This window comes from Nomascus leucogenys, unplaced genomic scaffold (assembly GCF_006542625.1).
Source record: "Nomascus leucogenys isolate Asia unplaced genomic scaffold, Asia_NLE_v1 Super-Scaffold_285, whole genome shotgun sequence".
Lineage (NCBI taxonomy): Eukaryota > Metazoa > Chordata > Mammalia > Primates > Hylobatidae > Nomascus > Nomascus leucogenys.
In genome coordinates this window covers 3,034,010-3,059,237 of record NW_022095770.1, presented here as the reverse complement: position 1 = coordinate 3,059,237, position 25,228 = coordinate 3,034,010, and the positions used below count along the sequence as shown (strand labels likewise).

The 25,228-nt window shown below is 45.8% G+C and overlaps 1 protein-coding gene across 4 annotated transcripts in view; it reads left to right on the top strand.

The window, feature by feature from the left end:
• The first annotated feature begins 1,043 nt into the window (after nt 1-1,043).
• The window catches only part of WIPF2 (WAS/WASL interacting protein family member 2), a 58,769-nt gene continuing 34,584 nt past the window's right edge, over nt 1,044-25,228 (top strand). Inside the window, exon 1 of one of the 4 annotated variants that reach the window (XM_030808321.1) lies at nt 1,044-1,230. The gene's annotated coding sequence lies outside the window, so the exon portion shown is untranslated. Of the gene's footprint in view, nt 1,256-1,419; nt 1,477-7,806; nt 7,826-25,228 lie in introns of those variants that run through there. The other 3 variants (XM_030808322.1, XM_030808323.1, XM_030808324.1) reach the window with 3 other exon arrangements.

Sequence of the window (25,228 nt, the reverse complement as noted above, 5' to 3'; positions counted from 1 at the left end):
TGTAGCCATCTCCTGGTGTTTAGCAGGTACTCAATGTGACATTTATTTGACTAGTGGGTGGTGCCTAGTACTACTCATGGCAGAATAGAAGGAAAACAAAAATAATAACTTATGCTCTATCACATGGTTTCCTATTCATTAGCTGATTTCAGCTTTGCAACAACTCTATGAGACAGACGGGACAGGCACTATTAGACCCATTTTACAGATAGGGTAGCTAAGGCCCAATGGCACACAGCTTGTAAGCAATGGGGACTAAGTCCCAATCTTGCCCCCTTACTTCGGATTCTGTGCTAGGAATGGAATTAAACCAAGAGTACTTTGAAGCTATAATGGAAAGCGCTTTTCTGGGTGGACTAGGGAGAGATCCTTAGTCAGCTGTCAGGGGTTAACAGCAGCTCCATCAAAGAGGGCACAGGATTTCTCTCTCTGGCCCAAGCAGCTAGAGGAGTCCACAGCACCATCCTATAGCCCTGGAAGCTGGAGGAAACCCCAGCCTGAGAAAGAAGAGACGGTGTTCGAGTCAGGTGGGTAAGATGACGTAAATGATGACTTGTGAACAGTGGCCTGCCTCTGTTGCTATGACAACCAGAGATTGACTACTTGGCATTTGGAAGGTTGGTTGAGGCGGGTTCTTCGTTAACTCGAGATTAAGGAAGGATATTTAGCGGGGAGGGTGTGTGTGTGTGCGGCGGATTAAAGACGAAAGGCGTATATTCAACAATGACTATTTAACTCAGTGGTTCTCCACCTTGGCAACACGTTAGAATCACCTGCAACAATTTCCTGATGCCTAGGCTGCACCCCAGAATTAAATTATAATTTCCAGGGGTGGGAACCAGGCATCATAGTTATTAAATCTTGCCAGGTGATTCCAATTGCAGCTAAAGTTGCAAACCCAGCTTTTAGCTGGTAAACGGAATTCCTGTGACCTTCCCAAGATGGCGGCCACTCAACCGCTTCCGCCTTTACGTGGGCCGGCAGGGGGCGGGCTTCCCAGGGGCGCATGCGTCTCGCGTCTCTCCGCTCCCTGCTCTCTCCTCCTTTTTCCCCCGCCTCCATTTTGTTCGCGGACGCTGGGGACGGTGGGAGCAGATCCATTTCCGGGTTGGCAAAAGGGGCGGCGGCGGCGGCGGCGGCGAGAAAGAGAGCTTGCCGGGGGGCGAGCAGGACAGGACGAAGCCGGAGTGTAGGCGGCAGAGGATTCGCTCCCAGAGCAGCTGCGGCCAGGTCGGAAAGAGGCCGGGGTGTCTGGGTCAGTCGGTGAAATGACCTGCGGACCTGAGTGGGAGGGAAAGCCGCGGGGAGGGGGCTCGGGGCGGGGCTTGAAAAGAGAGGGGGGCATTAGAGGAGGGGCCGGAGGGGGAGAGGGGGTCTTGCGGGCGGGGCCTGAGAGGCGGGGGGCCGGGGGACTGGATCGGAAGAACCTGGAGAAGAGAGGGCGTGGGGAATCTGGGGAGGAGTGGTCGGATATTGGTATGGGGCGAGCGTGGACTGGGAAAATGGGGAGGAAGGTTTTTGAGAGACAGGTAATAAGGGCTCCTGAAGGGTGGGGTGAGGTAAGGCGGCAACTCAGGGTGAGGAACGAGGTAATCGTGCGGAAAAAGGGAGACGGGAAGAGAGGACCTGCTGGGAACAGCTAATTAGCAGGATGCTGTGGGTGAGGAGTCCAGTGTGACATTTTGGGGATTGAGTTAGGTGAAAGCTAGTGTTTGGGAAGATGGCTCGGGAAACTGCTTACACTAGAGGGAATCTTGAGAGCGTTCTTTGAAAAGGAATCAGAATTTAGTTAAAGGTTGGATTGAGAATGTTGAGATGCGCATTGGAATGTCTGGAGTTGAGGGTTCATGTTGAAGTGGTGTGAAGTGAGGGAAGATGGAATTTTTTTTTTTTTTAAGGGTGGGGTCTGGCTGTGTTGCTCAGACTAGTCTTGAACTCCTGGGCTCAAGCGATCTTCCCACCTTAGCCTCCGAAAGTGCTGGGATTACAGGTGTGAGCCACTGCACCCGGCCAAGATGGAAATGTTAAAAGTGTTCAGCATGGCAGTGTGTATGGTCGAGTTTTTGATCAGGAAGGAAAGTTCTTAAATAACATTGGGGCAAGGAATTGGTATATGATGGAATTCTTTTTTCTTTTTTTTCTTTTAAGAGACATGGTCTCACTCTGTTGCCCGGGCTGGAGTGCAGTGGCATGATCATGGCTCCTTAAAGCCTCGACCTCCCGGGCTAAAGCGGTCTTTGCACCTAAGCCTCGCCAATAGCTGGGACCACAGGTGTGGCCACTACTCCCGCCTAACATACATATATATGTATTTTTTTTTTTTTTTTTTTTTTGGTGGAGAGAGAGCCTTGCCCTGTTGTCCAGGCTAGTCTGGAATTCCTGGGCTCAAGTGATCCTCCTGCCTCGGCCTCCCCAAGTGCTGGGATTACAGGGATGAGCCACTATGCCTGGCCCAGAATTATTATTATTATTATTTTTTTTTTGAGACGGAGTCTCGCTCAGTCGCCTAGGCTGGAGTGTAATGGTGGGATCTCGGCTCACTGCAAGCTCCGCCTCCCGGGTTCACGCCCATTCTTCTGTCTCAGCCTCCCGAGTAGCTGGGACTATAGGCGCCCACCACCACACCTGGCTAATTTTTTTTTGTATTTTTAGTAGAGACGGGGTTTCACTGTGTTAGCCAGGATGGATGGTCTGGATTTCCTAACTTCGTGATCTGCCTGCCTCGGCCTCCCCAAGTTCTGGGATTACAGGCGTGAGCCACTACGCCCGTCCAGAATTCATATTTTTTAAAGGACTTGAATAACCTGTTACTGCTTTGGGCTCTCCCAGGGTCCCCATCCTTTTTCATGCTGTTATTTTTGCCTTACGGTTTTGGTTTTTGACTGTCTTACTGAATGTTTTTGGCTATTCTGTTCTCCTTTTACAAATCGGAAGAGAACCACAGGGAATAAGGACAGTTTTAGCCTACCTATGGATTTAGTAAATAACTTCAGGGCAAATTATTAAACTCTCATTTTTTCTCCTTTAAAATATAGGTCTCCTCTGTCCCTGCCTCTAAAAGTTTGTGTTAACACATGGGATTTTTAAAGTGGTTGCATAGAAGTGATCTCTGAAAATGAGATTGAGATACTGGTATTTAAAAGACATACAATGGTGCACTTGCCTGTAATCCCAGCTACTTGGGAGGCTGAGGCAGGAGGATTGCTTGAGTCTAAGAGTTCGAGACCATTCTGGGCAACGTAGCAATAGCCCATCTCTCTCTCTCTCTTTTTTTTTTTTTATTTTTTATTTTTTTTATTTTTTATTTTTAAGACTGAGTCTCTCTCTCTTGCCCAGGCTGGAGTGCAGTGGCGTGATCTCGGCTCACTGCAACCTCTGCCTCCCAGGTTCAAGCGATTCTTCTGCCTCAGCCTCCCAAGTAGCTGGGATTACAGGCGCGTGCTGCCACGTCCAGCTAATTTTTGTATTTTTAGTAGAGACAAGGTTTCACCATATTGGCCAGGCTGGTCTTGAACTCCTGACCTCGTTATCTGCCCGCCTTGGCCTCCCAAAGCATTGGGATTACAGGCATGAGCCACCGCACCCGGCCGACCCGTCTCTTAAAGAAAAACAAGGCTGGGCGCGCTGGCTCACACCTATAATCCCAACACTTTGGGAGGCCAAGGTGGTGGATCACCTGAGGTTGCAGTGAGCTGAGATTACGCCATTGCACTGAGCTGAGTGAGCGCCATTGCACTCCAGCCTGGGCAACGAGTGAAACTCCACCTCAACAACAACAACAACAACAACAAAAAAGAGGAAACATGTCTTTCTGTTTCTTCCTCTTAGCTTTGCTCCTGTGTGTGTGTGTGTGTGTGTGTGTGTGTGTGTGTCTGCGTGTGTCTGCGTGCCAGCCAGGGAAGAACTGGTTTTGATTTGATGCATATTCAGTTTTTTTGTTTTTTTTTGAGACAGAGTTTCACTCCTGTTGCCCAGGCTAGAGTGGAATGGCGCAGTCTTGGCTCACTGCAACCTCTGCCTCCCGGATTCAAGGGCTTCTCCTGCCTCAGTCCCCCAAGTAACTGGGACTATAGGCATGCACCACCACGCCGGGCTAATTTTTTGTATTTTAGTAGAGATGGGGTTTCACCACGTTGGTCAGGCTGGTCTCGAACTCCTGACTTCAGGTGATCCACCCACCTCGGCCTCCCAAAGTGTTGAGATTACAGGCATGAGCCACCACACCTGGCCGCATGTTTAGTTTTTTAACTTTTATTAATGTCAACTTTTAAAAGTAAAAATTTCATATTGTGTTACATTGTATTGGTTGCCATCAAGATGAAGATAGGGAAGTTAAGAGTTGGGGAAGGTGGAGATGAATGAAGTCAATTGATGGAGACTAGTAGAATGCAGTGTTTTTTTAAATTATTTGTTTATTTATTTATTTATTTTGAGACAGAGTCTTGCTGTATTGCCCAGGCTGGAGTGCAATGGCACAATCTTGGCTCACTGCAACCTCTGTGTCCTGGGTTCAAGCAATTCTGGCTCAGCCTCCCAAGTAGCTGGGATTACAGGCATGTGCCACCCGGCTAATTTTTGTATTTTTAGTAGAGACAGGGTTTTGCCATGTTGGCCAGGCTGGTCATTTACTAATTCCACCTCACACTTGATACTAGAGTAGTGTTTACCCTAGCTGGTACTGATAAGTTATGTGATAGCAGCACCAAGGTGAAATGCGGGGGAGGTGTGAACATTGGAGTTTTCAGGTTTTACTGATGGCTTTTATGAAGGAAAGAGATTCTAGACTCACTAGGTGTTTTTAGGGGGAAAAAAAGGGCAAGAGACAGAAGTCTTTTTCTGTTGAAGAGAAAATTATTTTTTTGGTTTTTTTTTTTTTTTTTGAGATGGATTCTCACTCGGTTGCCCAGGCTGGAGTGCAATGGCATGATCTCTGCTCACTGCAACCTCCACCTCCCAGGTTCAAGCGATTCTCCTGCCTCAGCCTCCTGAGTAACTGGGTGCCATCACGCCCGGCTAATTTTTGTATTTTTGTAGAGACGGGGTTTCACCGTGTTGGTCAGGCTGGTCTCGAACTTCTGACCTTGTGATCTGCCCGTCTCGACCTCCCAAAGTGCTGGGATTACAGGCATGAGCCACCGCGCCCGGCCCGCGAAAGTTATTAAATGTTCTTTCTTTACTTGGGCTCTCTGATTGGGAGAGTAACCTGGTATATGTTAGTCTGTTTTCCTGCTCTGAAATAACTGTGAAATTCATGGGCTCTTGGTTCAGGCAGCTTCAGCAAATGTAGTCTTCTTACAACCCCAGGAAGAGCTGCAGGCTACAAAATATATGCACTTATTTGGGAGTAAAAACCTGCTTAATATTATGCTGTTGCAACCTATAGTGTACCTTTTTGGTTTGTTTTTTAAGGGGATTTTGAGATAACTTATGGAGGCTTGGTGCTTCTGGGTGGACTTTTGGTACAGCCTGCTTCTTTTTTTTCTTTTCTTTTTTTTTTTTTTGAGACGGAGTCTCACTTTGTCCCCCAGGCTGGAGTGCAGTGGCGCAATCTCGGCTCATTGCAAGCTCCGCCTCCCAGGTTCACCCCATTCTCGTGCCTCAGCCTCCCGAGGAGCTGGGACTACAGGCGCCTGCCACCACGCCCAGCTGATTTTGTGTGTGTGTGTGTGTATATATATATATATATATATAATTTTTTTTTTTTTTTTAGTAGAGACGGGGTTTCACCGTGTTAGCCAGGATGGTCTCGATCTCCTGACCTTGTGATCCACCTGCTGCGGCCTCCCAAAGTGCTAAAATTACAGGCGTGAGCCACCGCGCCTGGCCCAGCCTGCTTCTTTAACGTAATGATATTCCATTTTTCCTATCCTGTCACAGTTTTCCATTGCTCTGCTTGAGCCAGTGCTATGTGGAAAGTGGCAAATTACACATTTTTTCTCCCCTTTTAGTCTCTGGTGGACATCTTGTCTGTGTCACAGTTTGATACTACCAAATTGAAAGGATTCTTCACTGCTTCAGATGGGGAGGGTGACAGAAGCTGAGCTGTTTCCTGGGTCAGAGAATGGACTCTGTCAAAGCAAAGAATAGTTGTAGAGACACAAACTGGGCCCTTGAAGCTGTGACTAACATTTTGGCAACATGCATCCCTTTGCCAAATAACTTCTTTTCTTCTTGAATGTGATTGTTGATCTCCTTCTCAAAGTAGGCTCTTGTTGCTACTGTTCTTCACACAACTCCCAAGCAAAAGTTGGCAGAGTTCCGGTTGACTGACTGTGTCTTGAGGGATATGCCCCGGATTAGAGTGGATGGGGCGTTCCATGTCAAAATGAGGTTCATTGGCAGTTCCTGAGAGCTGCTCTGCAAAGAAATAGAGGCAGTACTCTTTATTGAATGTTCTCGTGATCCTTTATCTTTCTTCTAAATTCAAGTCTGTTTCTTATTCATCTAGTGATTAAATGCAGAATCATTGCCTTTGCCTAGCTTTGTGGGCATCTTGGAAGAGAAGACAGTATTTCCAACTTTGTTTTTTTCTTTTCTCACTCTCAAGCCATTGAGCCTGAGGAACTACAGGCTAAATTTATGAGCATTTCTTGATATCTGTGGAGGGCTACTAAAAAAAAATGCTGAATAGACCTTTATGGGGAACGACAATGTTAATAGGAAAAATGGTGATATGTTTGCTAATGTCTATGTCAGTCTTAACTCTCTTGAAGATTTTGGCTCAGTTTGGCTTAAGAGCCTGCGGAAGTATGTAAGTTATCAAATAGGGGAGCCAGGAATTGGTTTCTTCCTTGCCATTCAAGCTTGGCAAAGTTAGAGCAATTTGGAATGGCTATCCAACAATGTGTTCTACTTAGTAAATACTCTCTTGTTTTTCAGGGGATAGTTAGCTAAAGGTAGGGTTATCTCCAATATGTTTTGGGATGGATTGTGAAGATCATTCCCTTTTTATTTTGAGACAGGATCTCTTTCTGTTGCCCAGGCTGGAGTGCGGCAGCGTGATCTGTAGCCCCGACCTCCCCAGGCTCAGGCGTTCTTCCCACTTCAGCCTCCTGTGTAGCTGGGACTACAGGCGCACGCCACTATGCCTCGCTAATTTTTATTTTTTGTAGAGATGGGGTTTCGCCATGTTGCCCAGCCTGGTCTTGAACTTTTGCCGGCCTCCCAAAGTGCTGGGATTATAGGTGTGAGCCACCAGGCTCAGCCATTATAATTGATTTTCAAAACAAAATTTAGTTTCTTAAGCTTCATGGATTCAAATTGAGTGCCATTTGGATTTTGAGGCCCCTCAGTGGAAATAATTTGTTTTTAGCAGGTAATTATGATATTTCTAAAGTGCGAATTCACTGACCTGCTTTCTGTGCTTCTGGAAATGCTGAATCGAATAATCCTTTTTTTTTTCTCTTCCCAATAATCCCTCTGACTGTGAAAATACTCTCCATATGTATTCAGATGGGGATAGTTAGTTAAAAAAAAAAAAAAAAAATGGAATTTTCTTTTCTTTTTTTTTTTTTTGAGATGGAGTCTTGTTCTGTCGGCCAGTCTGGAGTGCAGTGGCGCCGATCCCAACTCACTGCAACCTCCGCCTCCCGGGTTCATGCAATTCTCCTGCCTCAGCCTCCCGAGTAGCTGGGATTACAGGCGCACACCACCACACCTGGCTAATTTAATTTTTTTTTTGTATTTTTAGTAGAGATGGGATTTCACTGTGTTGGCCAGACTGGTCTTGAACTCCTGACCTTGTGATCTGCCCACCTTGGCCTCCCAAAGTGCTGGGATTACAGGCATGAGCCACTGTGCCTAGCCTTTGGAATTTTCTTCTAAGGTAGTACACTAGTATGAGATGCGATGTCTGAGATTTGTGGATAAGTGAGTTTTCCTTCTTCCATTTCTGCCCTCCCAGTGCTCAGCCAGTAGGGAGGATGTTTATCATCTAAGATCCAGATGCGAGACCTTTAAACTGTTTCTTTCCCTGTCTTAGAAATAAGGACAGAACTGTTTTTAGCAAATTTTATTTTTTTAATTTTTAAAATTTATTATTATTATTATTTTTGAGACTGAGTCTTGCTCTGTTGCCCAGGCTGGAGTGCAGTGGCACAATCTCGGCTCACTGCAGCTTCCGCCTCCTGGGTTCAAGCGATTCTGCTGCCTTAGCCTCCTGAGTAGCTGAGATTACAGGCGCACACCACCATGCCCAGCTAATTTTTGTATTTTTTAGTAGAGGTGGGGTTTCACCTTGTTGGCCAGGCTGGTCTTGAACTCCTGACCTAGTGATCTGCCCGCCTCGGCCTCCCAAAGTGCTGGGATTACAGGCGTGAGCCACCATGCCCAGCCTATTTATTTTTTTTTTTTTGAGACAGAGTTTCACTCTGTCAGCCAGGCTGGAGTGCAGTGGCAAGATCTGGGCTCACTGCAAGCTCCGCCTCCCAGGCTCAAGCAGTTCTCCTGCCTCACCCTGTCAGATAGCTGAGATTATAGGCGTGTGCCACCACGCCCAGCTACTTTTGTATTTTTAGTAGAGGCGGGGTTTCACGGTGTTGGCCAGGCTGGTCTCAAACTCTTGACCTCGTGATCTGCCTGCCTCGGCCTCCCAAAGTGCTGAGATTACAGGCGTGAGTCACTGCTCCTGGCCACAAAATTTATATTTTAAATAAATAATACAAAATTTAAAAGATAAAAAAGTATATAAGCAGGATGGTGGCCATGGAAGTCAGAATCCACTAAGGAGTATGTATCAACTCACCTGCCAAGAAAAAGAAAGTATATAGTGAATACCCTTGGAAACATGTACGTTTGTCTTCCTATCAATCCAGTTCATCTTCCCAGAGGCAACTCGTATTATTATTTTCTTTTTTTTTTTTTTTTTTTTTTTGAGACAGAGTCTCGCTCTGTCACCCAGGCTGGAGTGCAGTGGTGCAATCTCGGCTCACCGCAAGCTCCGCCTCCCGGGTTCACGCCATTCTCCTGCCTCAGCCTCTCCGAGTAGCTGGGACTACAGGCGCCCGCCACCATGCCCGGCTAATTTTTTGTATTTTTAGTAGAGACGGGGTTTCACCGTGGTCTCGATCTGCTGACCTCGTGATCCGCCCGCCTCGGCCTCCCAAAGTGCTGGGATTACAAGCGTGAGCCACTGCGCCCGGCCTATTATTTTCTTAAGATCTGTTCCAGGCTGGTTATGGTGGCTCACACCTGTAATCCCAGTACTTTGGGAGGCCGAGGCGGGCGGATCACCTGAGGTCAGAAGTTGGAGACCAGCCTGGCCAACATGGTGAAACCCTGTCTCTACTAAGAATATAAAAATTAACGGGGCATGGTGATGTGCGCCTATAGTCCCAGTTACTCGGGAGGCTGAGGCACAAGAATCGCTTGAACCTGGGAGGCGGAACGGTGAGCTAAAATTGTGCCACTGCCCTCCAGCCTGGGTGACAGAGCGAGACTTTGTCTCAAAACAAAACAAAACAAACAAACAAAAAAGTTTGTTCCAGAGATACCAGGTACATATAAAGCAAATATATATATTTCTTGTTTTTTTTTTGTTTGTTTTTAAATAAATGTAGCACACTGTTAATACTATCTGTATCTTTTGCTTGTTTTTATACCTCTTTTGGCTGTTACTCCCTATCAGCAATAAAGATACTTGGCACCTACCTTACACTGATAGACATATAGAGTTTCCAGTCTTTTGCTATTACAATCTATGCTCTGGTGAAGAAGCATATATATTTGGCTCTTTGCATATATGACTGTGTCTGTAGAGTAAATTCTTAGAACTAGAATTGCTGAAGCTGATTTTCTTTGATGTTTGTTATTCTTTTATCCAACAAGAATTTTTGAGTTTCTACTGTGTGCCAAGTACTGTGGTAGGGGATGCAGGGGATGCAGATAGGGCAGTGAACAAATTTTCTCTGTCTTTTTTTTTTTTTTTTTTTTGTGAGACAGAGTCTCACTCTGTCACCCAGGCTGGAATTTAGTGGTGCAAACATGGTTCATTGTAGCCTTGACCTTCTGGGCTCAAGCAATCCTCCCACCTCAGCCTCCTGTGTAGCTGGGACCACAGGTGTGTGCACAATTTTTTAAATTTTTTGTAGACATGAGGCCTCACTTTGTTGCCCAGGCTGGTCTTGAACTCCTGGGCTTAAGCAGTCCTCCTGTCTCAAAGTGCTATAATTACAGGCATGAGCCACCACACCTGGCCCTGACTTGGTCTTCCACTTATGGTGGAAGACTTTTTTTTTAGACAAGGTTTCATTCCCATCTTGACTCACTGCGACCTCCACCTCCTGGGCTCAAGCAATTCTCTTGCCTTAGCCTCCTAAATAGCTGGGACTGCAGATGCATGCCACTGTGGCTAATTTTTGTAGTTTTTGTAGAGGTGGGGCTTTGCCATGTTGCCCAGGCTGGTCTTTCTTTTTTTTTTTTTTAGACGGAGTTTTGTTCTTGTTGCCCAGGCTGGAGTGCAATGGCACGATCTCAGCTCACTGCAACCTCCACCTCCCGGGTTCAAGCGATTCTCCTGCTTCAGCTTCCCGAGTAGCTGGGATTACAGGCACGCATCACCACGCCCGGCTAATTTTGTATTTTTAGTAGAGACGGGGTTTCTCCTTATTAGGCTGGTCTCGAACTTCTAACCTCAGGTGATCCGCCCACCTCAGTGTCCCAAAGTGCTGGGATTACAGGTGTGAGCCACCGTACCTGGCCAAAGACATTTATTCATTTATTTATTTACTTGTTTTAGACAGAGTCTAGCTCTGTTAGCCTGGCTGGAGTGCAGTGGCACGATCTTGGTTCACCACAACCTCTGCCTCCCATGTTCAAGCCATTCTCCTGTAGCCTCCCAAGTAGCTGGGACTACAGGTGCATGCCATCATGTCTGGCTAATTTTTTTGTATTTTTAGTAGAGATGGGGTTTCACCATGTTGGCCAGGCTGGTCTCAAACTCCTGACCTCAAATGATCCGCCTGCCTCGGCCTCCCAAAGTGCTGGGATTGTAGGTGTGAGCCACCGTGCCTGGCCCAAAGACATTTATTAAACAAGTAATTATTACCGTTGCTGTAAATGCTGTGGAGACAGCTAATGGTTAGCCCATCCCAGGTTGATTGAGAGGAAGGGCAGTCAGAGAAGGTCTCTGAGGAATTGACTTTTAAGGGTAAAACCTAAGAATGAAGGGAGGACAATAGACTGATATAGGTAGAGGAGATGGCATAGGTGAATGTCCTGAGGAGGGAAAGAATGTTTGTATTTTGAGGAATTGAAAGAGGTTCCAGTGTGGCTGGAGCTTAGGGAGTGAAAAGCAGAGAGGTAGGAGGCAAGGCTTCAGAATGTGAGCTGTCCTAAAAAATGGGTAAATAGGCTGGCATGGTGGCTCATGCCTGTAATACCAACACTTTGGGAGACCAAGGTGGGAGGATCACTTGAGCCCAGAAGTTTAAAACCAATCTGGGCAACATAGGGAGACCTCCAGTCTCTATATAATTAAAATATTAGCTGGGCATGGTGATGAGCACCTGTGGTTCCAGCTACTCTAGAGGCTGAGGTAGGAGGATCACTTGAGCCCCAGGAGAGGGAGGTTGCAGTGAGCTGTTGCAGCACCACTGCACTCCAGCCTCGGAGACAGAGTGAGACCCTGTTTCAAAAAACAACAACTAAAAGAGTAATAGCATAGTGAATTTTGAGGTCAGCTTCTAAAATAGAGCTTTTTCTTTTTCCTAGTGTTGATGATGAGACCATCAGTGTCGTAAAGAAGTCTGATGCTTGTGCAGTGACACAGTTTTTACAAGAACTTCCCTGGATGAAACCTATTCTTTTAGTCTTGATTTCTCATAGGTCCTGCAAATCAAACTTGGTTCGCTGGATTAGCTCTTAAAATTTTAGGATCTTAGAAATTGTTTTGGAGATTAGGATTATTGGGGAACAATTCTTAGATTATGGGGGTTGATGAGATTGTTAATTTACCAGACTTGCCATTTAGGAAACAGAAAACCTATTTACTTTTAGTGGGAGGAGCAGGGAGGGGTGTTTAAAAAAAGAAAAAACCTGTTTACTGTTAGGGAATGTTGACTGTTTTAAAAATAATCTTCATGGTGCTAAGGAGAGAACAGATGTTCTTATTTTGAACTGATGAATATAGTATTCTGTCATACCCATCATCTAGGCCATATGTCTTAGGATGACATGTAAGTCTTGTTGGACACACAAGGTACCCCAAGGGCCATTATAATTCTGAATATATGAAAGCGTTTTTATATGCAAGTGTATTGACTTGTTCAGAAATCACAGTACTCAAAACCCAGATGGTCCTGTTTGATTTAGTACTTTTCTTGTTTAATTGGATCAGCTTGCCCTGTTTTTATAACTTAAAGTAGACTCTTGACTTAGTAGCCCATCGCTGGTGATCAAGGGACGGAAATGTGCAAATTTTCTAGCATTTCGGCAAGGAGCATCTGTGTTTCTGATGGCTTAAGGGTATTAGAATGTAAGAGAAGAGACTCCTTGACAGTGGAAGTCACAGCTTTGTTATTAGATTATCTGTGGTGAGTTGGGACTTAATATATTATCTTTGAAATGAGGCATGACACTTCTCCATGTGAAGTCTGGATCAACATTTTATGAAGCATCTGTTTAAGTTTTCTTTCAGGTCTTTTCTTAGTGGGGACTGTCATCACTGGATTTTCCTTCTATCTGACTGTTCTCTGTGCTTTTCTACTTTTATATATGGAGTGTGCAGATGAAGGCTAGCTCTTGGAAGTTGGGAGCTAGTGATATGAGATATGGCTAGCTTAAAATCTGAGAAGAGTTTTTTTGGTCATCAGTGACTAGGTTTCAGCCTGCCTTGTAATCGCATTTTAAATCTAATTAACAGTTTCTTAGAATGTCTAAAGATTCTTTGATTTTTTTTTTTTTTTTTTTTTTTAGCAGTTAGTGGCATTGCATTGAAAACAAGACCTAAAAAGAGAGTTAAGGTAATTGATTTTACTTTTTTTTTTTTTTTTTTTTGTGACAGGATCTGGCTTTGTCACCCAGGCTGGAGTGCAGTGGTGCGATCCCTGCTCACTGCAACCTCTGCTTCCTGGGCTCAAGCGATCTTCCACCTCAGCGTCCTGAGTAGCTGGGATTGCAGGCACATGCCACCACGCCTGGCTAATTTTTTTTTTTTTTTTTTTTTGAGACAGGGTCTCGCTCTATTGCCCAGACCAGAGTACAGTGGCGTGATCTCAGCTCACTGCAGTCTCTGGCTCCCAGGTTCAAGCAATTCTCATGCTTCAGCCTCTGGAGTAGCTGGAATCACAGGTGCACGCCACCACACACAGCTAATTTTTGTAGTTTTAGTAGAGACAGGGTTTCACCATGTTGGCCAGGCTGGTCTCAAACTCCTGACCTCAAGCAGTCCACCCGCCTTGGCCTCCCAAAGTGCTGGGATTACAGGCATGAGCAGCACCATGCCTGGCCTAACTTTTGTATTTTTGTAGACACTTTTGCCATGTTACCCAGGCTGGTCTCGAATTCCTGAGCTCAGGTGATCCACCTCGGCCTCCCAAAGTGATGAGATTACAGGTATGAGCCACCGTGCCTGGCCGGTAATTGATTTTAATATTCATTTCTCTTTTTTTTTTTTGAGGTGGAGTTCCACTCATGTTGCCCAGGCTGGAGTGCGGTGGCATGATCTTGGCTCACTGCAACCTCCGCCTCCCGGTTCAAGCGATTCTCCTGCCTCAGTCTCCTGAGTAGCTGGAATTACAGGCATGCGCCACCATGCCCGGCTAATTTTGCATTTTTAGTAGAGACAGGGTTTCACCATGTTGGTCAGGCTGGTCTTGAACTCTCGGCCTCCCAAAGTGCTGGGATTACAGGCGTGAGCCACCATACCTGGCTCATTTCTCTATTTTTGTGCATACCTTTGCAATTAATTTTGGTTATGATTTCCTATGGTAGATTGGAAGTTGCTCTCGTATTTGCCCTCTGTTAGAGTAAGCTGTGGGGTTGTTGATCACTGTGGTTACACCCAGGCTGTGGCAGAGATTCAGGTCACATTAGCCAGCCTGCTGCCATTCGAGTTGAGTCAAGATACTGGTTCTAGAGTTGGGCTTAATTAAGTCTTTAAAATTTTTTTGTTTTGTTTGGGATTTTCTATTCTCCTTAACTGCATTGGTACCAGATCCAACATTGACCTTACATTTTGAAATTTTGGTCAGTTTGTTTATATGGTGGTTTTGCTTATACAGTGTTAGGGTTTTTTGGTTTTTGGTAATTGTTTTTTGTCAAAATAGTAAGAATACATAAAGAATCAGATAGTACTACAAGGCTTATAATTAGAAAAAAAACACTGCTTTATTTCTGCTTGTTTTTGACCACTTTTGCAAATTTTTTTCCCCTGATGTTTATTATCCATATTTCTATATAGTATGTTTAGGCTGTTTATTCTTTCTTTTTTTTTTTTTTTATAGATGAAGTCTTGCTGTGTTGTCCAGGATGGCCTTGAACTCTTGGGCTCAAGCAGTCCTCCTGCCTTAGTGGGGGGTACAGGGGTGCACCACTGCACCTGACTATACAGTTCTTTCTTGAGTTTTCCATTCATAGATATTATCTGTTGAGGCTGAAGGTGATGGCACAAGCCTGTAATCCTAGCACTCTGGGAGGCCGAGGCCTGAGATTGGGAGTTTGAGACCAGCCTGGCCAACATGGTGAAACCCCATCTCTACTAAAAATACAAAAATTAGCTGGGTGTGGTGGCGCATGCCTGTAGTCCCAGCTACTCGGGAGGCTGAGGCAGAAGAATTGCTTGAACCTGGGAGGCGGAGGTTGCAGTGAGCTGAGATCGTGCCACTGCACTCAAGCCTGGTGACAGAGTCAGACTGTGTCTCAAAAAAAAAAAAAAAAAACCTGGAAATTATCTGGGTATGGTGGCACGCACTTGTAGTTCCAGCTGTCTGGGAGGCTGAGAGGTGGGAGGATCACTTGAGTTGGGTAGGTCAAGGCTGCATGCAGTAAGCCATGATCACACCACTGCACTCCAGCCTGGGTGAAAGAGCGAGACCCTTTCTTCAAAAAAAAAGAAAAACCATTTTTGTTATTTCAAAGAGGATATTTTAGATGCTTACAAGACCATCAGAAGGCTGGAATAGCATAGGTCAGGGAAACCTCGTTGCAGGAATTTCAAGAAATTGCTTCCGTTAATAATCTTAGCTGCCTTAAGCACCAAAACAGGCAGTTTGCAGAAAATTAGAAACGGCTGCAAACCACATGTCTGCCATCAGTCCGAGGCCACACATGCTCTCATTGCTACTGGAGAAGCAATAATGGCATCTACCCTTCTTCCATTGTGCAAATCTTCTTTTTTTCCTTTTTTTTTTTTTTTTTTTGAGACGGAGTCTTGCTCTGTCACCCAGGCTGGAGTGCAGTGGCGCAATCTCAGTTCACTGCAAGCTCCACCTCCTGGGTTCACACCATTCTCCTGCCACAGCCTCCCTAGTAGCTGGGACTACAGGCGTCCGCCACCACGCCCGGCTAATTTTTTGTATTTTTAGTAGAGGCGGGGTTTCACTGTGTTAGCCAGGATGGTCTCGATCTCCTGGCCTTGTGATCCACCTGCCTCGGCCTCCCAAAGTGCTGGGATTACAGGCTTGAGCCACCGCGCCCGGCCCATTGTGCAAATCTTAAGTGTTGGTAGAATTTAAACCACAATGGCACTGATGGAGGATTCTGATAAATGTAGTTCCCAGGCCTCCAGATGAATCCAGAAGGAAGTAGAAGTGAAAGTTAGAAAAGAAAAAAAATTTAACGCCCAGTATAATGACTGTATCATTCGATTACCTTTACTTCCTTGTGTAGTTTTTCCCTAGACATAGTAATTGTCATTCTTTTCCTCCCTTCCTTTTTTTGTTTTCTGCTTGTTTTACGGAAAGTCACTAATTCATCGCTAAACTCTGACTGGTATAAACCTCTTCTCATCATTGAAGCACATTAGTGGAGCACCTCTTCCAGAGGCTTTATGAAAGGAGTCTTTGGAGAGTGAGACTTTTTTTTTTTTTTTTTTTGAGACGGAGTTTCGCTCTTGTTGCCCAGGCTGGAGTGCAATGGCACGATCTCAGCTCACCACAACCTCCGCCTCCCGGGTTCAAGCGATTCTCCTACCTCAGCCTCCCAAGTAGCTGGGATTACAGGCATGCATCACCATGCCCAGCTAATTTTGTATTTTTAGTAGAGACCAGATTTCTTCCATGTTGGTCAGGCTGGTCTCGAATTCCCGACCTCAGGTGATCTGCCCGTCTTGGCCTCCCAAAGTGCTGGGATTACTGGCATGAACCACCGCGCCTGGCCTCTGGAGAGTGGGACTTTTTTGAGGCCTTGCATATCTGAATTATCTCCTTTCTACCTTCACACTTGGCAGTTTGACTGGATTAAAAAAAAATTTTTTTTTTTTTTTGAGATGGAGTCTTGCTGTGTCACCCAGGCTGGAGTGCAGTGATGGGATCTCGGCTCACTGCAACCTCCGCCTCCCATATTCAAGCGATTCTCCTGCCTTATCCCTGCCCCGAGTTGCTGGGATTATAGGCATCCGCCACCACGCCTGGCTAATTTTTTGTATTTTTGGTAACGAAAGGGTTTCATTCACCATGTTGGCCATGCTGGTCTTGAACTCCTGACCTCAGGGTGATCTACCTGCCTCAGCCTCCCAAAGTGCTGGGATTACAGGCATGAGTCAACTGTGCCCAGCCTAGATATAAAATTTTCTACTGGAGATTATATTTCTTTGGAAATTATAAGCCTTTGCTTTGTGGTCTTCTAACCTTTTTTTTCCTTTGGAGACAGAGAATTGCTCTGTTGCCCAGGCTGGAGTGCAGTGATGCAATCTTGGCTCACTGCAACCTCCACCTCCCAGTTCAAGCGATTCTTTTGCCTCAGACTCCCGAGTAGCTGGAACTACAGGTGGGTGTAGAGATGGAGTTTTGCCATGTTAGCCAGGTTGGTCTCGAACTCCTGGCCTCAGCTGATCCTCCTGGCTTGGCCTCCCAAAGTGCTAGGATTACAGGCATGAGCCACCCCACTCAGCCCCCCCCCCTTTTTTTTTTTTTTTTTTTTTAAGACAGAGTCTCACTCTGTCGCCCAGGCGAGAGTGCAGTGGCACGATCTCAGCTCACTGCAACCTCCACCTCCCCGGGTTCAAGCAGTTCCCTGCCTCAGCCTCCTGAGTAGCTGAGATTACAGGTGCCCACCATCACTCCTGGCTAATTTTTTTTTTTTTTTGAGACAGAGTCTCGCTCTCTCACCCAGGCTGGAGTGCAGTGGCGCGATCTCGGCTCACTGCAAGCTCCGCCTCCCGGGTTCACGCCATTCTCCTGCCTCAGCCTCTCCGAGTAGCTGGGACTACAGGCGCCCGCCACCACGCCCGGCTAATTTTTTGTATTTTTAGTAGAGACGGGGTTTCACCGTGGTCTAGATCTCCTGACCTCGTGATCCACCCGCCTCGGCCTCCCAAAGTGCTGGGATTACAAGCGTGAGCCACCGCGCCCGGCCAACGCCCGGCTAATTTTTGTGTTTTTAGTAGAGACGGGTTTTACCATCTTGGCCAGGCTGGTCTTGAACTCCTGATCTCGTGATCCACCTGCCTCAGCCTCCCAATGTTTCTAACTTTTAATAGTGGCATTATGAAGTTTGATGCTATTTTGACTCTAGATTCTTTGTATGGGATCTGTGTTTTTTCTCTGGAAGACTTTAGGATCTTGCCTTTATCCCTGACATTCTGAAATGCAACCATGTTGTGCCTTGGTGTGGATATTTAAAAATTCATCATACTCAGCATTCAGTGGACCTTTTCAGTATGGAAGCTTATTTCAATCTATCCTGGGAAATTTTCTTGTATTATTTCTTGTATTGATAATGTATTCTCACTTTGATAATTATTTATCTCCTCTGTCTTTCTGGAAACCCTATTATTCAGATGATGAAACTCCTAGGTTGGTACTCTAATTTTTTTTTTCTACTCAATTTTTCTTTCTTTCTTTCTTTTTTTTTTTTTTTTGAGACAGAGTCTCACTTTGTCATCCTGGCTGGCGTGCAGTGGTGCGATCTCGGGTCACCACAATCTCCGCCTCCTGGGTTCAAGGGATTCCCCTGCCTCAGCCTCCTAAGTAGCTAGGATTACAGGCGTGTGCCACAATGCCCATCTAATTTTTGTATTTTTAGTAGAGACAGAGTCTTACCATGTTGGCCAGGCTGGTCTCAAACTCCTGACCTCAAATGATCCGCCTGCGTTTGCCTCCCAAAGTGCTTCGGATAACAGGTGTGAGCTACCGCACCCAACCCTAATTTTTCATTTTTTTTCCTTTATTCAATTTTTGTGAGATTTCCTTAGCTGTTCTTCCAACTCTCTGTTGTCTTTTAAATTCCTGTTATCAGTTTGTTTAATTTCCAAGGGGTTTTTATTTTATTTTTTTAGACAGAGTCTCACTCTGTCGCCCAGGCTGGAGTGCAGTGGTGTGATCTCGGCTCACTGTAACCTCCGCCTCCCCGGTTCAAATGATTCTCCTGCCTCAGCCTCGTGAGTAGCTGGGATTACAGGCGCACACCACCACGCCCGGCTAATTTTTGTATTTTTAGTAAAGATGGGGTTTCACCCTGTTGGTCATGCTGGTCTCAAACTCCTAACCCTGTCTCTACTAAAATACAAAAAACAAAAAAAATTAGTCAGGTGTGGTGACATGTGCCTGTAATCCCAGCTACTCAGGAGGCTGAGGTAGGAGAATTGTTTGAACCTGGGAGGCGGAGGTTGCAGTGAGCCAAGATGGTGCCACTGCACTCCAGCCTAGCAACAGAGGGAGACTCCATCTCAAAAGAAAAAAAAAAAAAAAAAAGCTCCTGACCTTGTGATCCACCCGCCTTGGCCTCCCAACGTGCCGGGATTACAGGCGTAAGCCACCGCCCCTGGCTCCAAGGGCTCTTTTTTTTTTTTTTTTTTTTTTTGAGATGGAGTCTCGCTCTGTCGCCCAGGCTGGAGTGCAGTGGTGCAGTCTCGCTCGGCTCACTGCAAGCTCCGCCTCCCGGGTTCACGCCATTCTCCTGCCTCAGCCTCTCCGAGTAGCTGGGACTACAGGGGCCCGTCACCACGCCCGGCTAATTTTTTGTATTTTTAGTAGAGACAGGGTTTCACCGTGGTCTCGATCTCCTGACCTCGTGATCCGCCCGCCTTGGCCTTCCAAAGTGCTGGGATTACAAGCGTGAGCCACCGCGCCCAGCAAGGGCTCTTTTTATTATCTGAATTTTACATGTATTTTTGGACATTGTCAGGAATTCTGTTTTGTTACTTTGATTCTTATTTTTCAGGTTAGAGATTTTCTTCAGTTGTCTGATAATTCTTAGCTGCTTATTCAATTTTTATTATTTATTTATTTATTTATTTATTTGAGATGGAGTCTGGCTTTGTTGCCCAGGCTGGAGTACAATGGCAGGATCTTGGCTCACTGCAACATCTGGCTCCTCGGTTCAAGCAATTCTCCTGCCTCAGCCTCCCAAATAGCTGGGATTACAGGCACCCACCATCATGCCCGGCTAATTTTTATAGTTTTGTAGAGACAAGGTTTTACCATGTTGGCCAGGCTGGTCTTGAACTCCTGACCTCAGGTGATCTGCCTGCCTCGGCCTCCTAAAGTGCTGGGATTACAGGTGTGAGCCACCACATCTGCCCTTATTTATTTATTTATTTATTTATTTATTTTTTTTTTTTTTTTTGAGACGGAGTCTCGCTCTATCGCCCAGGCTGGAGTGCAATGGCACAATCTCGGCTCACTGCAAGCTCCGCCTCCCGGGTTCACGCCATTCTCCTGCCTCAGCCTCTCCGAGTAGCTGGGACTACAGGCGCCCGCCACCACGCCCGGCTAATTTTTTGTATTTTTAGTAGAGACGGGGTTTCACTGTGGTCTCGATCTCCTGACCTCGTGATCCGCCCGCCTCGGCCTCCCATAGTGCTGGGATTACAAGCGTGAGCCACCGCGCCCGGCCATTTATTTTTTAAGAGATGGGGTTTTGCTATGGGGCCCAAGCTGGACTCAAACTCCTGGGCTCAAGTTATCCTCCTACCTCCAAGTAGCTGGGACTACCACTGTGTCTGGCTTCTGTTTATTTTATTTTATTTATTTACTTATTTTGAGACGGAGTCTTGCTCTGTTGCCCAGGCTGGAGTGCAGTGGTGTGATCTTGGCTCACTGCAAGCTCTGCCTCCCAGGTTCACGCCATTCTCCTGCCTCAGCCTCCCAAGTAGCTGGGACCACAGGCACCCGCCACCACACCCGGCTAATTTTTTGTATTTTTAGTAGAGATGGGGTTTCACTGTGTTAGCCAGGATGGTCTCGATCTCTTGACCTCGTGATCTGCCCACTTCAGCCTCCCAAAGTGCTAGGATTACAGGCGTGATCCACTGCGCCCAGCCTTGGCTTCTGTTTATTTTTAAGAATGTGACACTAAGAAGCTCATCAAGTGGTGGACACTACTATAGGGTATTGGGATTACAGGCACCCTGGCAGGCTGGTAAAAGGACTCCTCCAGTCCCCTGCCTAGAGAGTATAAGCCAGTGGCAGGTGTTTGAGTATAAGTCTGGCTGCCAACGCTTTTGGAGCTAAGTGAGAGAAAGGAGCTGGGGAGGGAGGAGAGGTCTCACTGTTGACTCATTAGGCTTTTCACTTGACACCATTATTTCAGTCACTGCCCTTAGCTGTGACTAGTTCCTTTGGACTCTTTGGTTCAGCTTTTCTTTTTTTTTTTTTTGAGACGGAGTCTCACTCTATCATCTAGGGTGGAGTGCAGTGGTGCTTTCTTGGCCCTCTGCAACCTCTGCCACCCGGGTTCAAAGGATTCTCCTGCCTCAGCCTCCCAAGTAGCTGGGATTACAGGTGCCTGCCACTGTGCCCGGCTAATTTTTGTATTTTTAGTAGAGACAGAGTTTTACCATCTTGGCCAGGCCCTGAATTCCTTTTTTGATTACAGGTGCCTGCCACCGTGCCTGGCTAAGTTTTGTATTTTTAGTAGAGATGGGGTTTTACCATCTTGGCCAGGTCTTGAACTCCTGACCTCAGGTGTTCCACCTGCCTTGGCCTCCCAAAGTGCTGGGATTACAGGCATGAGCCACCGAGCCTGGCCTAGTTTAACTTTTCTAATTTGCCTGGCAGCATGGGGAGGGATGGAGGAATCCATTTGTTATACAGACTTTTTTTTTTTTTTTTTAAGATGGAGTCTTGCTCTGTCACCCGGGCTGGAGTTCAGTGGTGCGATCTCAGCTCACTGCAACCTCCACCTCCCAGGTTCAAGTGATTCTCCTGCCTCAGCCTCCCAAGTCGCTGGCAACTACAGGCATGAGCCACCACACCCGGCTAATTTTTTTGTATGTTTAGTAGAGACAGGGTTTCGCCAGGTTGGCCAGGCTGGTCTCGAACTCTTGAGTTCAAGTAATCCACCTGCCTCAGCCTCCCAAACTTCTGGGATTACAGGTGTGAGTCACCGTGCCAGTCCCAGACTTTCAACCAGTCCTCCTGTTTAGCCCCTTCTACACTATCACCCCCTCCTCCCGAGGTGCCAGGTGCCTCTAATTTCTGAGACGTTTTGATTCAAAAGTTCATCTGTGATGGGAATCTGCTTGCTTCTTCCCACTGCAATGTTTATTTTTTTTTACTTTTGTGAAGTTATTTATCACTAGTGCATTTGCTTTTTACCTTCCAAAACTTTGTTGACATCTCTCTCTGTGCTTTCTCCTTTCACAGTTTTTTTGCTTGTTGTTTGGTTTATGTCTTTATAAAAAAAAATCCTGGCTGGGCGCGGTATCTCATGCCTCTAATCCCGGCATTTTGGGAGGCTGAGGCGGGCAGATCATGAGGTCAGGAGATCGAGACCATCCTGGCTAACATGGTGAAACCCTGTCTCTACTAAAAATACAAAAAAATTGGCCGGGCGTGGTGGCAGGTGCCTGTAGCCCCAGCTACTCGGGAGGCTGAGGCAGGAGAATGGCGTGGACCCGGGAGGCGGAGCTTGCAGTGAGCCGAGATCATGCCACTGCACTCTAGTCTGGGCAACAGAGCGAGACTCCATCTCAAAAAAAAAAAAAAAAATCCCTTTGCTGTAATTTTAATGGTGTTTTATGATGGAACATTGATTAATGCATGCAATATATTATGTTTAACATGTTATTCAACATATTCATCAGCTTTTCCTTGCCAATATCCATTCAGACACCACAGTGTCTTTACAGTTGATTACTAATACTCCTTTAGAATAGTGTTTTCTTGACTCCCCTAACACCAAGAATCACTTAAAGTGCTTGTTGGATATACAGATTACCAGATCATTCTCCTGGAAAACTTCCGATTTTAGTTGGTTTAGATTAGTGCCCAGGGATCTTTTTTTTAAAGTGTGTTGGTTTTTAAACAAATGCCTTAAATGTGTCTTATCTTCAGGCAAGTTTGGAAACCCTGCTTTAGAAGGATTCTTTTTAAACCATTAATGCCATCTTACATCTCCATGGCAAACTCCTTAGCCTTCCCCTAATACTGCTTTTGTATTCAGACTCTGTTTTAGCCTGTCTAGCTTTGGTCTGGATTTCTGAATTAGCATGTGTGTCTTTCATCTGATTAACTCCCCTCTTTAGTATTAAATGCTGGCTGATGGTAATAACTTTGGGCTTGTGTGACTTCATTTTTTTTAGTCAGCGTCCCTAAACCCACTAGTTCCTGGGATGTACAGGGGAGGAAATACTAGTCATGAACATTGAACTGCTCTGCACCAATTTACTAAGTCCAGGAATCAGTGTTTTTGGTGAAATGGAAAATTGACTCAGGCTTTGAAAACAGATGTCCTAATCATCTGCCTTGGGTTTTTGCAGCGTCATTTTTGGAGATGTTGAAGCACTGTGATTTGAAGTTTGTTTTTAACTTTACAATCAAAAGGACACAATTCTCCCTTTTGTATTATAGATTCCCAGGCCTAGAAAGGAGAAAGGGTTGTATCTTTTGCTGCCAGTCTGTAAAGTATCTGGAAATGTGTTTGCAGCTGCTCCTTGGTTGTTGTGAATTGCTTAGAGGTTAAGAGCCAAATATTACTTGTCTTAGCAGTGTTGCAGAGGCTAACTGTGGTACCCTGGTTCTCAGTTCTTGGAAATCTTGTGGTTGTTATTAACTAAAATACAGCTGAGGAGGCCGTGTTGGCTCTGACATAGAGTTGATTTGCATTCTAAGATGAGCAGCTCTGTGGAAATAGCTGTAGTACAATTTTACAACTTCCATTGAAACAATTTTTTGGAAGGCTATGGCAGGAGGATTGTTTGAGGTCAGGAGTTTGAGACCAGCCTGAGCAACGTAGTGAGATCCTGTCTCTGCAAACAAAATAAAACAATTAGCTGGATGTGGTAGTCCCAGCTACTCAGGAGGCTGAGGTGGGAAGATTGCTTGAGCCTGGGAGGTTAAGGCTGCAGTGAGCTGTGATTGTGCCACTTGCACTGCAACCTGGGCTGTAGGGTGAGACCCTTTCTCAAGGAAGAAAGAAAGAAAAAAAAAGCAAGAAACAGTTTTTTTTGTTGTTGTTTGTTTGTTTTTTGAGACAGTCTTACTCTGTTGCCCAGTGGCACAATCTCAGCTCGCTGCAACCTCCGCCTGCTGAGTTCAAGTGATTCTCTTGCCTCAGCCTCCCGAGTAGCTGGGATTACAGGCGCGCGCCGCCACGCCTGGCTAATTTTTTTTGTATTTTTAGTGGAGACGGGGTTTCACCATGTTGGCCAGGCTGGTCTCGAACTCCTGACCTTAGGTAATCCACCTGCCTCAGCCTTCCAAAGTGCTGGGATTACAGGCGTGAGCCACTGTGCCTGGCCAAGAAACAGTTTTGATGAACAAAGTCACAAAAACAAAGCTACATCAAAAGTGTTATTGTCTCATTGATTATTGGTCACTGGCTGTGTTATAAGGCATGACTTTGAACTATTACTGATTTACTGCAATTGACTATTTTCTGTACACATCCCTCTATCTCCCAGTGCTTGTACTTCAGTGCTTTCAGGATAATGAGATTTTTTCTTTGCCTTGAGGGGTTGGGCGTGAGGTCATTCCCCGATTTCTGTTTTGGATGATTTTCAGATATTTAATTTACATTGCTTTTGCATTAGTTATTGCTAGTCATCTTTTTAAATGAAGCTTTCTTTGCAGCTCTGGTTATTTAATTGAACACAGGAGTAGACTTCTCATTGATTTGTCATCGTTTTAGATGAGAGGACTCAGCTCCTGGGCTGCCTTGTATCTGGGAATAACCCATAGTATCTAATATTTACCACATAAGGTAGTGTATGAAGGTAGACTTCCGAATTTACATTTTTAGGGCTTTAAAAAAATAATCTGGGGCTGGTCTGATGGTAGTGGGTTATCAGAGCTTATTAACATTAGTGTCACTGCAGCTGGTATACAAACCCCCACTGCTAAATTTGACTGGCTTTAAAAAAAATCTGGGGGAAGAGGGAAGAGTCACATTAGTGGGGAAAGCTGCGTTTTGGGGATGCATTATGTTTTTGTTAAAAAAAATATGTTTGAAAGAATTTCATCATTCAGTAGTTATATCTTTCTTCTTCCTCCTTCATTTTCTCTTTCAGGGAGGAGTAAAACATCCAGATTTCTTTTTTTTTTGAGATGGAGTCTCGCTCTGTCACCCAGGCTGGAGTGCAGTGGCACAATCTCGGCTCACTGCAAGCTCCGCCTCCTGGGTTCACGCCATTCTCCTGCCTCAGCCTCTCACAGTAGCTGGGACTACAGGCGCCCGCCACCACGCCCGGCTAATTTTTTGTATTTTTAGTAGAGACGAGGTTTCACCGTGGTCTCGATCTCCTGACCTCGTGATCCACCCGCCTCAGCCTCCCAAAGTGCTGGGATTACAAGCGTGAGCCACCGCGCCCGGCCCCAGATTTCATTTGTTGTAGAAGTCCTAGGATTTTTCAGGTTTTTCTTTTTTTCTTTTTTTTTTTTTTTAGATGGAGTCTTGCTCTGTTGTCCAGGCTGGAGTACAATGGTGCCATCTTGGCTCACTGCAACCTCCGCCTCCCGGGTTCAAGGAATTCTCCTGCCTCAGCCTCCTGAGTAGCTGGGATTACAGGCATACGCCACCACACCCAGCTAATTTTGTATTTTTTTTTGGTAGAGATGGGGTTTCTCCATATTGGCCAGGCTGGTCTCAAACTCCTGACCTCGTGATCCACCCGCCTCCGCCTCCCAAAGTG